We start from the raw sequence: 14472 nt of genomic DNA on the forward strand, positions 1-14472 counted from the left end.
AGGGCAGGCGCGGCCCCTGGCCGGGCGGAGGGGGGGCTGGGGGAGGGGGTCCCCCCGCTGCAGACCCTCCGCCACCACCCCCGCACCCCCGTGCCGGCGGTCGGGGCTGGGGGAGGCGGAGGGGGCTTGCAGGGGACAGCGCTGCCGGGGGGGGGGGGTGCGGAGGCTCCACCTGCAGCGGGAGGGTATGGAGGGGAAGGGGGGTTTGGGGGGGCACCCCCTGTCCTGCGACTGGGGCATGCGTAGGTGCCGGGAGCATCTTTGCGTTGGCGGGGGATTGTGGCGAGGACTGGGGCTGGGAGCAGGAAGAGGACCCTCTGCACGGCTGTGTTCATGTGATGGGGAAGGGATGGAGACCCCAGGCTGCCCTAACAGCCCCTGGGTGTAGCCCCCCCGGCCCCAGCTGCCCCAGCACCCGGCATCGCCTGGAGCCGGGCAGTGTGGCAGCCCCCACTGCAGCATCCACCACCACAGGGTGAGCCTGGGGCCGGCACCCACCTCCCACCTCCCGTAGAGGCCTGGGGGGGCTGATTCTGGCACGCACGGGTACCAGGGTGCCTGCTTCTTTTCTGCCGCTGGGATGGGAAAGCTCTGGGTGCAAGGCTGTGCCTGCCAGAGTGTCAGACACACATTTAATTACTGCAGCTCCAGAGTCACAAACGTGCTAAACATGCTGTCGCCGTAGTGCATGGATAATAGCAGCCCTTTGCAAAGCATTTCTTCCTCCCCTTCCCCCCCCCCCCCCCCCCCCCCCCCCCCCCCGAGCAAGACACAATTGCAGAGAGCACACAGCAGCTCTCCGCTGCTTGATTAAGTCAGCAGTGAAGACGAAATGTGCCTGTACAGCTCGGGCTTAAGAAGGGATTTGAGTGTGTGTTAGGTACAAATTAGAAAATGGATGTGATTTAATCACAACAAACCTAAACAGCCCTGCTAGGGAAACCCTGCCATCAAAGAGGTCTTTTTCTTAAATGTGGATACACTGGGTTTTTAGTCCTGACAAAGGCACGTGTTTGGGGATGAATTGTTAAAGCAGGAGCAGAGAAAAGACTGGGGAAAACCTGATGTATACCAGATAAGTTATCAGCTATAGAAGGAACGGCTTCCTTCCGTAATTATTATTTGCAAATCAGTTCACAGTTCTGGATACTGTGGGGTCTGGATACTGTAGCACAGACAGAGCCGCTTCTGTCAGGCCTGGGACGCTGCGCAGACAGGAAACCAGGCACAAACCCTGCCCGAGAGAAGGTAAACTGCTTGTTGGGAGAAGCCTCAGTGAAAGCAGCAGACAAAGAGGAAGGGGGGAGAAGTGATCGCAAGCCCAGGCCTTCCTGCAGGTGTGCACAGTGGGTCGGGCTCCAGTCCCAGGCTGTAAAATGCTGTACGGTGGAGCGTTACTAATCTGAGCACTTGGGGACTGTGCCACCACTGTTTGGGGGGGGATGGATTGCCACCGCAAACACATCAGTTGTGGTTGTGCTGGGGAAGTGCTTCCCTGGGAAGACAAAGCACAAGACAGAAGAAATGCTAATGCACAGGGGGCTGGAAGTGCCTTGGTAACAGCGACAGAGCATCGCGGTGGCAGCAAGTTGGTGCTGAGCCTGGTTCCTGTCGGGAATCAGGAGCCCCGGAGCAGGCAGGCTCCCAGCAAAGCACAGCCGTGCTCGTGGGAACTCTCAGAAGTCCCTGCCGGCCACTTCCTCCAGTTCTTATCAGTGTGCTGTTAATCTTTGGCATGCCAGCAGGAGTTGGCACCTTCAGTTCCAGGTGCAAGGTGCGTGTCTTGGACCTTGCCATTTCCTCCTCCAGCAAGGTGCAGAGCGTAGGTGTAGGTGTAATGGCACTCCTCCATGGACACTCTCCTGCATGACCTTCACCTCTGGGGTGAGCGCAACACCCAGCTAGCAGGGCAGTAACGTAGATACAGCAGATAGATAACTGCAGATCGTGGGAGAAGAGAAGGACTCGTCTGAGAATAGACTACTGGCCTTTTAGATAGGCTCCAAGAGCAGTGGTGCAAATTTGCTCCCTGTGTGTAAAGTACAGCTAGGTGAAAATTCAACCTAAGAGTATTCAGCTTTCCCTTTTCTTTCTTTGTCCCAGGAGTCCCCAATTTAGTGCCTGTGACCAGTTTCACCTATTTGTACTGAAGATTAATTTGACCCTTTCCCTGCACGGGGACCTGCTTGGCCACAAAACAAACACAGCAACTGTACAGTGCCGGTACACTTTGTCCTTCCAGAAACAATTAAGACGGCACAACTGAGCAGGCAGTTAAAGGAGGAGCATGGCCATGGAAGAAGAGGGACGGTAGTGCAAGATCCCTCATCAGCAGGCAGGTAGGTGGCTGTCCTGAGGAGCCAGAGGGTTCAGGTGACCTGGGTAATGTCGATGGGTTGGGGCATGTGGCAGAGATCACTCCACAGCTCACTGAAACAGATGGAAGTCATTTTCAAGGCTTGTGGGCATCACCAGGTTGAGATGCAGGCAACGGAGAGTACAAGACACACAAGCTTTTCATTTGCCATTTTCAACTGTGCACAAGAGTTGCCTAAACCTATTATTTTGAAGGCATTTTCCATGCTGCAGCTATCTTCCTTGACCTCTAAAAGATCTGGCTGATCCTGATCTCAAGATGAAAGATTGCCACCTCATGGGCCGTGAACACCCGTCCGTGAGATTAGGCTCTGAATTATTAATACAATCAATGACTACCTCTTTTCATCCTAGAAGAGGCACAAAGAAAAGCTACAGGGGCCTTGAAAGGGAGGGAGGGAGGATTCTCGAGCAAGGGGGGAGAAGTCACCAGTGGAAACTGGTTTTCTTTGGGTGGAAACGCCTCCTGTGTCTGTTTTATTTTGGAGGCAGGAACAATGGCACCATTCAGGAGGTGATGACGCAGCTGCATTGGTCAGCCCGATGGTGACACTGAGAAAACCCCCATGGGGACCATGTGCCTGAGGAAGGACACCCTTCCCTCCAGCTCCTTTCCTGTATTCAGTGCATCACGGGCTAAACCATAACGGGGTCACCAGGAGCCTAAGCTGCAGAGCCCAGAGCTAAATCGTGTGGAACCATTGAGGAGAGGAAGGGCTGTGTTCACCCTTCCAGTGCCACAGAGCTGCTGGCACTGACACTGTGTTACCCATGCAAGGAGGTGAGACGTGGCCCCCAGGCAGGTGATGGTGCCTGTGTTTTGTGGGGTGTGTTTAGCTCTGTATGGGTTTTCTTCACCATGGGGAGGACAAGGATGTCTCCAGACTGGAGCCTGGCAGTGAACCAGCGCAGGATGGACCACGGGGCTGCATGGTTGCTGCCTGGAGGGTGGTAGCCTTCCCTTTCCCCTCTGCCCTGTGAATGTTTCATTATGGAGGTGCTGTCAACTTGTACTGTTGGGTCTCTGTTCTGATCTTTACACTTTTCCTTGGCTTGGGCCTGACCTACCTATTTGGGACATCTCAGTGAAATTGGTTCCTTTCTTTTCCTTTCCCTGTTGCATTGGGAAGAAGGTACTATGGCCCCGTCCTGATCAAGGACCAGGGAAAAGGCACAGCTCCCCAGTTCTGAGCCCCATGTAGAAAATGAAGCCAACTGGAAACCAAAAATAAAATGCTATCTTCACTCCATTTTTCAAGAGGTTAAAAAAAAAAAAAAAAGCTATTGTGCTAACAAAGATATTCTTTCTGGGTAGATAATGCAAAGCATTGCTTCAGAGCTGGCCAAAATGTCTGAGAAACATTTTTTTCCTCATTTTCATTAAAGTTCGTATCAACGTTGCAAATGAGATAAGAAAAGAAGTGTACAGTTACAATTATCTAGTGCTTTGTGATCACAAACAGATTCTGTAATCCCTACTCAGGGGGTTTTAGAGCTGAATTTAGCTTATTTCAGAGCACAAAGTTGAGCTCAGCCAAGACTGTTCTCCTACTCCGTATGATCCTCATCTGTGCTCTGGTCACACAAGAGACCCGTGGCAAGCCAGGCTGCGCAGCCAAGCAAAATCTCACAGCTGCATCAGCCGCCCTGGCTGGGGACCAAGCCTCCTTTTTCCCTATGCAGCCATTTATTAATATTCTTCTATCTATTACTTTTAAATTGACGCCTCCTTTAAGCATCAAAACCTGATATTGGTTCAACTGCAGCCTGAGCAGTAAATGCACAGCACGGCTATTGAGGAACACCAAAAGCCCTTTCTGCTGCCGGGTATTGCTAGAGAAAATATTTAAGCTTTGGTTCAACAGAGAACTTACAATTCTGCCATGCCAGGAGTTCACCGCTGCTGAAAAGCCGCGTGTGGGCACATTGCTTGTCTGCCAGGCTTCCCACTGAAAAATGTGAAGATCTGGCAAAGATACTGTGGAAAAGTCTGTTGAGCTTCACATCTCCGGGAATGAGCCCATCAGTGGCTGCAGCCGAGGAGTCCTCCTCACCGTGAGTGAGCATTTATGGACTCTGACCTGGTCAATCCTGTCCTCTCCTGAGCGGGGCCATGGCCCATGGTCAAAGGCAGGATCCTGAGCAGATGGAAATACTCCTCCTCCCTCGCCTGTGCTTCTAAACCATCTGACCTCAAGGTATTTTCAGCAGGCGTGGGAGTCCTCCGTTGGGTCCGGTGCAGCCATCCTGTGTTTAAATTTAGGTGTGCATTGAAATACCTGGCTGAGTGGGGGCCTTAGCATAACATTTTTAGTAGAGCATCTCCTGTCGCTTATGTCACTCAATGGCGCGATGAAATCGACAGCAAACATGAAACAGTGCCAGGCTTCGCACAGATAAAGCTATAGAGACAGAGAGATGGACAGGGGTCAAGTGCATCTGGGGTTCTGCGGAGCAGCCCCAGCTGCTCATGGCTTCTGCTGCCATCCCTTGACTTTACATCACAAGACGGACAGAGCAAAGGATATAAGCTCAGTGGAGGATGCCCCCTCAGCAAAAATAGTCCCTCACTGTGGTACAGAGCTCTGCCTCCATTTCCAGGCTGCTGATAGACTAGAGAAACATTTTTATATCGTTGTATCTCCTAGAGCAATCTGCGAAGAGTAGCTTAGGGAGGCATTTAATTTTTATGTGAATTTAGGTTGCAGTTTGCAGAAGTGCTTAGTTTTTAAAATGCTGATTAGGTTTACTGCAGAGGCTGGTACATTCGAGGCAAGTCTGGCTAGAAGGTCCGTAAAATGTTACCTGCCAAGCAGTTTGGAGAACATAAACCTCTCCCTAGATAATTCAGTCCCATTAGGTGCCTCATGCAGGACACCAGCCTGTACAGTCTTCAGTTCAGAAGGCTACACCTGAAGAGAGAGCATCAGGGGAAAATTAAACTCAATTAGAAAGTTCAATTAAGGATTTTGGTGTTGTTCTGGAAAGATGGTGTTAACTTCAGTCTCAGTCACTTCCAGAGTTGATGACTTAAATCTAGAAACAAAGAGTAATGAAGGCTGGAGCTCCAAAAAGCAAAGGAGCTGTGTGGAGGAGTTCGATGCCAGCAAAACAGCAGGAAGACCCTGAAGAAGCATTGAACGATTAATGGGTGAAGGCATCTACGACCCTTCTCCCCAAAGCAGCTTTTTTCAGGCTGGGTGCTGCCCACCCCATCAGAGAGGTTTGCCTAGCACCCCCACCCCCAGCAGCTCAGCGTGGAGCCCCACCGTACACGGCAGAGATGTCCCCCTCCCCAGGACCAGCCACCCTCGGCAGCGATGTCCCCCTCCCCAGGACCAGCCACCCTCCCCTCGCCGTTGCTGGTGGCTGGCTATCGCTCGCCGCTCCGCTCCAGCGCCTCCTCACCCGGGGAATACAAATTGGGCAGCACTGAAGCATATGGAGGGGAAGAATGCTCAGCTGTGAATTTCAGAGATGGGTATTATACAAACCCAGCCACCAGCACATCACCTTTTCAAAGGCTTCAAATCCGCTACAAATTGCTTCTGAATGACAATGGGAATTTCTCACCCTTCACAAAGCCCCCTGTATTAGCATCTTTATTGGAATAAACTAGCTAATTTCTCCAGTTGGAGGGCTGGTCTGGAGAATCCCTGATTCCAATTAGATGGATATTCATCAGAACCCTGACGCTTGCGGGGCGGCGGGAGGGCTGCTGTCTGGTCCAGCGAGTGGCTCGCCACCTGCCCAAGTCCCGATCAGAGACAAAGAGAAGGGGAGCACGTGGTCCCCAGGGCCAGCAGCAAAGCAGGACATCGCAGGGACCAAGGGGTCCTTTTAATCCTCAATTTGTTCTTTGTGGCATTTGGCAATTCCCAGGCACAGGGTGGGGAGGCTGAACCTGTACTTGCAAGAATAATGCTAAATCTGTGCCCTTCACTATCCTTCAGGTCCCTCTATGACGAATATACCTACAGCTAAGCCAGGCTGCTGACTGCAGCTGGGCTGAAATTGTCTGTCTGTCTATCCATCCTTAACAACTGTACGGCAGCCTGTCATTAGGTTTAGCATTTATCTTGTAAAATGGTTAATGGGATTTCTCCAAACCAAGGGCTGATGCCTCGCAGTTGGCCGTGTTGCAAAGATGAAATTACTTTGTTGCTAACAATAGGTTCCATAAAGAAAAAGGAAAAAAAGAAGAGAAATGCCAAACTCCATAAATATAAATATCCCAAATCTAAAACTAGATGACCTTGCAGGTAAGCAGAGTGCATTTCTCACTATGGTTTGAAAATGTGAGGGCTTGGGAGGGCTTTTCCTAGATGTGTGCTTCCTGGAGCAGGTTTTAGGTATTCACAGTACAGCACTGGCCTGGCTTATAGCTGGGATGGCTCAGGACTGTCCCAGGACTGTTCCCACAAATAACCCTGAGCTATAGCCCAGGTACCAGCCATGCTGTAGCAAATGCAGTGTTATCAGAGGGAGCAAGGAGAATCGGCAGTATGCCTTCTTGCCTGTAGCAGGTATCATTCATCTCTGATCTCTTTGGCCAGAAGTGGCTCAGATCAGTTGGATTCAGCAGCTCTGACTGTCAGCAGGATAATGTCTCTCCTTTGTTTTTATGTTAAACTCTTGGATTTAACCCATGGGGTATTGTTGTCCAGGAGCACTGAGTCTCCATGGTGTCATCTGGGGGGTGGGGTGGGGAGAAGGTCCTATGGATTTTATTCTCTTACAAGGTCAGACTGGGAGGAGGAATTCTGAAAATGTCTCATCTCTGTGCTGAATAAACACCGCCCGAAGGCAGAGTGGGGCTAGTTTTGACACCATCTGTCTAATCATCAGAACAGCAAAAGCCCCCCAAGGTGCTCAACATCGGAGGCAAAGCTGGCGACTTCAGAGTCGTTATGAACGCCCTGTCCCTCCCATGTGCTGCGTGCCAGGCAAAGCAGCGAGCCCATGCCAGGTTGCCATCTCCGTGCTTCCCCCACGGACAAATACTGGCTCAATCTCCCCCCGTGGTGTTGCCTGCATGCAGCTTGCTGCCCTTCCTCAGGGCACCAGTGTGACGATCTTGCTCCTTTATCTCCCCCCCCACCTCTTCCGAGGGTTAATGGAAACAGGAGATGGGCTGCCGAAATACCAGTAAACAAGGCTCAGCTGCTGGGATGGGGGGGGGGGGGGGTAGGGTAGGGGGTCAAAGGACAAAAATGAGAACAAGTCTGTACACAGCCCCGGTGGCTGCTGCCACCACCTGCCCCAGCCCCAGCCCCAGGATGGAAACTGCTGCTTGACTCTCCCTTCCTCCCATTGAAGATGTCACCCTTCATCTAGACTGTGTCTATTTGTATTTAGTTTTATTTGTTAGAGGGTTTCTTCTCCCCTAGACAAGTGGTTCATGAAATTCCCATGGATGCAAGTTATCTTTTCTGGTTTTTTTTTCTGAGGTGGAAGCACAGGGGTTCCTGCCGAGGAGGAGATTTGACCCAACTCGTGCAGAGCAGTGTGTATATGCTGCCCACCACCCAAACCGCCCGCCACCTTCCTGCCCTGTACAACGTTACACAAGCAGATCGCGGAGTCTGAACCACGGTGCTGTGTGCTTTGTGATCACGAATGAACCTTGCTGTGGACTTACTTACGCTGGGCAAATTATGTGAGAATTGCTTCACCAACCACTGATAGACAGCTACTGCTGGGGTGGGATGTGGGAGCCTTGATAAGGCTATAGGCTTTCCTACTCCTTGCCAGTGCTCCTATCCCAAGTATCAACCATCTTTCAGCAGCGCTCTGGTGATGGGATTAACGTGCATTAGGAGCTTTTGTTCTCATCTCTCCCAGGGAGGATCGAATGCAGTGAAATATCTTATTTTGCTGGATGCTTTTTGAAAAATGTGTGGTATGTGTTAATGCTGGAAAGGCAAGGTCAAAGGAACAGGACCAGAGGACACAGGGCTGGAAAAACCCTTTTAGGATGTAGAATTCGGTCCATGTTTTCGTAGTCCTGTTTGCACTGTTTTAAAAGTAGTGCAGTTGTTTACCCTCAGCACATGTGCTGCAAGGCTGTTCCTGGATCACAACCGTTTTCTGTGAAGAAATGTAGAAGAAGAATTGTGGGTCTTGTGTCACGTGTCCTTCAACAAAAGACCAAGCCCTGTGCCAGCTCAGTGTGAGCTCTGTCTCCTGCACCCACAGGCATTATCCTTCCTGGGGGGGGTTCCACTCTGCCCAAGGAACACAAGTTGTGGCTGATCTTTATGCCAGAGTTTTACATTGGCCATTTGGGCTGGAGGAACTTGGAACTGGTGCTTGAGCAGTGCTTCAGCAGAAGTCAGCACTGAATAGAGACTAACTTCAGTTTGTAGGAGACTACTATGGGATGGTTTAGGAAGGAAGTTGAGAGTATCATATTCAGCTGAAAGAAGCACTAGTGAGGGCAAGTTTAAGCACAAAAAGCTATTTAGCCAGAACAAATATGTGAAATACATGGCTACTGGCATCAGATACAGCTGTTAACTGAGACCTTTGATGGACAAAATGTCCCATGTGACGTCCCTACCAACTGCCTCCTGTACACTTGGATTCCCCATCGATCTGTGACCCATTTCTCTTGTCGGGCTGGTACCCCCAGCCTGACACACTTGAGCTCAGTCATCCCAGCCCAAAACTGTTCCTTGTGTGGAGGCAGACGGTCAGCTGCTTGGAGGTAACTTTATGCTATGGTACTTCTAGTTTGGTACGTGTAGTACCAGAGCTTTGGAAAAGTCCCCTTGTAATGGTACCTCACATATTGCTTGTCTTGTCTTTTCCATCCTGAAGTTCATCCTTCTTCCCGGATTGCAGTAGTGCTGGGGTGGATTGGTGTCCAAAAAGGGCACCTTCCTCTGAGCAGATGTGACGCTTAGCAGCAACTAGAGGTGACCACCGAGTGGATCTGCATCACGCACTTGCTGTATGGCTTGAAGTGAGTCCCACAGTGAATGGTGCAAATGGGAGGGTTATAAACCCCTTCAGGAAACAGATGTACAAAGACAGGGGTTGTTTTACAAGCGATGGAGTGAAATTAGTGGTAGCAGTGGCAGAAACATTGTTTTTGTGGTGAAGAAAATATTGTGTGGATAATGCCAACACAGCTCAACCAGCTTCCTGGAAGACTCTTCTCAGCAGGTTGTCTCACTTTGGCTGTTGGCACCATCTCCCAGACTTATTCTGTCCGCTAGGGATTTTAGCTGAGCTGGTGAGTTTTCAAAAGCCAAACCTTCAAACCCAATGTTGTTGCTGAATCAGAGGTAGATTTGCCAGAAATGCCTGGACTCAAACCTGACTGTGAGCTCTCTCCAAAGTGTCCTGGACCAGAGCTGATGTCCGATCCAAGTCAGCAGCCATGGATGGAATGGATGAGGTGCCATGGTGGTGTTGGCCGATGTCTTGGCTGCCAGGCTGGGGTGGGAAGGCACAGGTTATGTTTTGAGAGATGACACTTCTTTCCCCGTGGCATGAGTACTGTTGGCTCCAGATGCCTCATGCTGAAACTTTTAAAGGTCTGATTGCACGCTGGGTACTTGACAGGCACCCCTGGCCATGGACACTGGGCAGACCCTTCTGCAGCACTTCTTTTAACAGCGATGCACTTCATATATCTTTTTATGCTTTTCATGCCCACAGAGCCCCAGCTACACTGTGGGATTAAAATTAACTGGGGTGGACAGTTCTTGAGGGGACATGACTTGGATCTGGGGCACCCCAGCAAACTGCACAGGGCTTTAGGAGATGAAATAAAGGAGCTGGTGTTATTGTGGGGAGTACTGCCCCCCCAGAAAACCATGAAGGCAGATGGGGCAATGAAGGGGAACTATTCACACCAGCATTTGCCAGGATGTTGTGATTAGCAGCTATGAGGCTGCTCATGGGAGATTTCCATTTACAAAGTTAATAATGCACTGGCAGGAGGGAGCAGGGTACCAAGAGCTGGATTTTTCAACTCTTAATTATCAAGGTCACATTGCATTTACGTTGTATTTTCCTGCTGTTGTGTTTTAATTTCATTACAGTTGTGTTTGTTAGGACATAACTGGTATGAGCAAGGATGAGCATTGAGAGAATTCCCCCTGCAGAACATGCTTTTTTTTTCTGAACAGGCAATTCATGCAGTGCTTGTTCATAGCAGCATATTTCTGGAAGACAAGCAGCTTTCTTCCCTTTAATAGGACTTGGGGAAAAAAGGACCATAATTTCCAGGCAGACATTTTTTCTGAGGAGGATATTTTTGTGCCTGGCTAAGGAGAGACACTAAAAGGTCAAAGAAAATTAAAATCGCATGCTCAGAACATTTCAGGGCAGGTGTTACTCCTGTGCCAGATTTTAGTCTTTGAAGGGTGTATCCCAGGATTTATGCTCCTCCTAACGTTTCACCTGTTGCAGTAGTACTGGAGGGTGGATGATTTCATAACCCTAGCAGCCTGGTTTCTCTGGACCCAGCTCAACAGCACTGCTTTAAACACATTTCAATTTTTGCAGCTAGAATGAAGCCTCAGACAAGTGCTCTGGTCTGGCTGCTCATCACTGCATTTCACTTGGCATGTAGGCTATGGATGAGGAATGCACAGAATTTCCTTTTCCACCCTGTCAGATCCTCTGTCTTGAGCCTGGCCCAGCCCCAAGAGCACAACGGATGCAGCTGGAGAAGGGCAGGTCCAATCTTGCTGCTAAGCTCCAGTGACACTTAACCTCCTCTGCTGTGTGATCAGCTAGCAGCTGGAGGTGGATGCTAATATATGGCCAAGCATCAGCTGCTGCCTGTTGAAATGGGTCATTTGTGAAGGAAGAGGAGTTTATTTCCCAGGCTGGAGAAGGCGATAGAGCCTAGGCCACTTGCATGAGAAGGAGAAGGTGGCTTTGAGTCTGAATGAAGGTGGTTTCCTGATTTTCCATCTTGATTTCTCCATTGGTGTTGGTCTGCTTGAGCAGGTAATGGGACTGTTGGCTTTCCCACTGCCTGCTAAAGATTGCTGCCAGCAGTCTTGTCCCAGTGTGAAAACTGACTTCAACTAGTCGTAGTTTCTTAATGTCAGCAGTAGGTGGGAATCAACAGGAAACTTGAGTTATCAAATAATGAGACCAGTTAATCCCTTGTGTGGCTCCAGCAAAGGCATCAGGGAGGAATGTTAGCCCTTTGGGGCAAGCTGTCTTCTCAGTGACACCTATGCTTTGTGAGACAGTGAGGCTTTCCCACAGGTCTGTTAGCTTGGCCTCGGTTGCAATGGGAGCTGTAAGCACTGGATAAAACTTCGTCTTATCCCTAAAACTTATTTTTCTTGGTCTGGAATGGAACACTAACTGGCTTCTTTCCTAAAGCAGCTGTACAGTAAAGATGGGATTGAATAAACCTCTTTCCCTTGAGCTTAGGAACAACTCAAGATGGGTAGAAAACTGCTATTGCATCACTGGTACAGAAACGGCTATAATTCACACCATGTACAAGATACCAGAGTCTGATTACTAACAGTGATGGCTGTACTGGTCAAAATTATCTTTATTGCATCAGGAAAACAAGTTTTATCCCAAGGATGCTGCTAAGAAATGGAAGAAGAGATTTTGGGTTGGTTTGTTTGTTCTTTTTCTTTTGGTGGAATCATCCCAGCAAGCAGTGTATAAATTGCTGGAAGAAAGCTGGACTTCAAAAGGCTTTAGAAAATGTTCCTTTTCCTCCCCAGACTATAGATTGCCTTTATTCAAAGAACAGTGCCTTGATAACTGCCTGTAATGAAATTTGGTGTTTAATTAGCCTTAATTTTATTTATGTATTTAATTTTGCTGGGATAGTTAAAGACTACACAGGTTGAAGGAATTTTCTTTCTTTTTGGTTTTTTTTTTTCCTCTTCTTCTTTTTCTGTGTATTTCCTTATTTTACAATTTTTAGGATTGTCAAATGTTCTGTCCTGATTTTGCTAGGAGGTGTTCCTTGGCTGTGTAGAGGCAGGTTTGCCTAATAATATTTATTAACTTAATCAAAATATTAACAAAGACTTCTTTTAAACAGAGTGCTGGCTAGGCACTGGAATGAAATAACTGTTAACAAAACCAATGAGTTTAAACTAGAAAGGAACTTTTTCCAATCATTGTGCTTTGTGCTCCTAATAGTGCCATTATTTTGCTATTCGGTAACCATATAGAGCTGAATTCTCACTTGAGCTTTTCACATAAAAAATCAAAGAAAATCATAAGTAATTTTTGCACGAAAGTTTGTCAAGCTTCTCTCTCCAGCAAAAAGGAATGCAATCTTAATTCTCCCACATATCGCTGTCTCTGGCCTTTTGGCCAATTATGTTGGGTTGGATTTAGTTTAACCCAAAGCAATCATCAGGTCATGGCAACTCTGGAAACAATTTTTTTTTTTTTTAAACTGAACTATTTTATTCTTGTTTCTACCCCCACCCAGCTGCAATAAAGCAAAAGGCTTCAGTTGTCTTTTCTCCAGAGAGATCAGCAGCAGCATGCAGAACAAGTGCTGTGCTAATGAAATCCTGTCTTGGTTTAATCTAAGCAGAGATTTCAGATAAACTCTGTTTTTTCAGTGACCTCCCAGCACAGAAGTGCCCTGGGGATGGCTCAGGCTATGGGACAGTCCTGAGAAGGTCGAGTCTTGGGGCTGAACCCGAGCGGGGGTACCCAGTGCTGCTGTTTCCCCAGCTCCCTATGCTTTTTTGGCTGTGATGGAGATAGAGCGGAGGGAGAAATGAAGCTCTGATCTCTGTATCACCAGGAATAGCTTCATAATGTGAACAGCCACCACAGCGATGCCTTGTCACCCTTCTCCCTGTGCTGGGGGTGCTGAGCAAGTGATGATGATGAGGAGGAAGGGGGCTGCCATCCTGCTGCTTGGCGGAGTTTCCCAGGATCCTGGGCAGCTCACACAGGGTGTGCATGCCGTACTGCCTCACCTGCGGCAGGCAGGCAAGAGCAGTCCCACCTTACCAGTGCAGTGTGGAAAATTCCCTCCCAGAGCCTGAAGCATATTACAATGGTGCAGCATGTACAAAATGGACAGCATTTGAAGTGTTTCCTTATAGGATAATCAGAGGAAGTCATTGTATTAAATATCCATTTGTGTCATTAGCCTTTTATTTGGTGCTTTGTCCAGACATCCTGTTTGCTTCCCCTTTGAAGTAATGAATAGATTTCCTGTGTGCCAGGTCCGATCCAAAGCTCCCGTGTAAAAGCAAGGCACCAAGATGAGATCAGTCATGTACTTGGTGGGGAAGGACATCTCCAGACTCACCTTGTGTGAGGAGTTGGGGATAAATCTGGAGTGGTGTTTATTGATTGCCCTTAAAACCACATTCCTTGGGCTATCCTGCCCAGAGGTTACAGCTACCTGCTCCCCGTGGTACAGGGGAGAAGTTTCTGCCATCTGACACGTCACACTGTTGTGGTGGGACATCACATGTATTGTCCTGACAGGTTCAGAGATCTGGTCCAGCTCCCAGGGTACACAGGGCACTTGCTAAATCGTAATTCTGTATATTAGGAGGTATCAGGTGCAAAGAATTGGGACCTCTCCACTTTTAAACCTGGGAAGCAGCAAAACTGCTCTGCATCCTACCCCTTCTTCCTCCTTCCAATTCTCTCTGAGGAAGCTCCCACTGTCTTCCATGCAGGAAAGGTCAGTGTCCAGCTACCTGTTTGCAGTAATTGCTTCACGCCTGCTACCTTAGTCATTCTCAGGGGTTGTACCTGGGAACTCCAGAGCTAGCAGCAAAAGCCCCTGTTTTTAAGTCTGTATCTGGGAAAAGAGATGGAGGCTTTGTATATGGGGCCTGGAGATGGAGGCATGACATAGGACATGAATAGATTATAGCCACATCCAAGATATGCATTGAGGAATACACGCCATGAGGAATACTGTGCCATCATGTGGGATTCTGCCCCAAGAAACAGCTGGAGTTGCTGCATAGCCCCTCTGAATGGCTCTTCATCCGTGACTGAGGCGGGGAGAGCAAGAGGGAGGGTAACCAACTGTTTGTGTCTATCGAACAAGTGCCAGCTTCTTTTGCTGCCAGGCTGGGAAGGGTTAATCAAGGAAGCACAGCCCCT

The sequence above is a fragment of the Falco peregrinus genome, chromosome 1, assembly GCF_023634155.1.
Source record: "Falco peregrinus isolate bFalPer1 chromosome 1, bFalPer1.pri, whole genome shotgun sequence".
Lineage (NCBI taxonomy): Eukaryota > Metazoa > Chordata > Aves > Falconiformes > Falconidae > Falco > Falco peregrinus.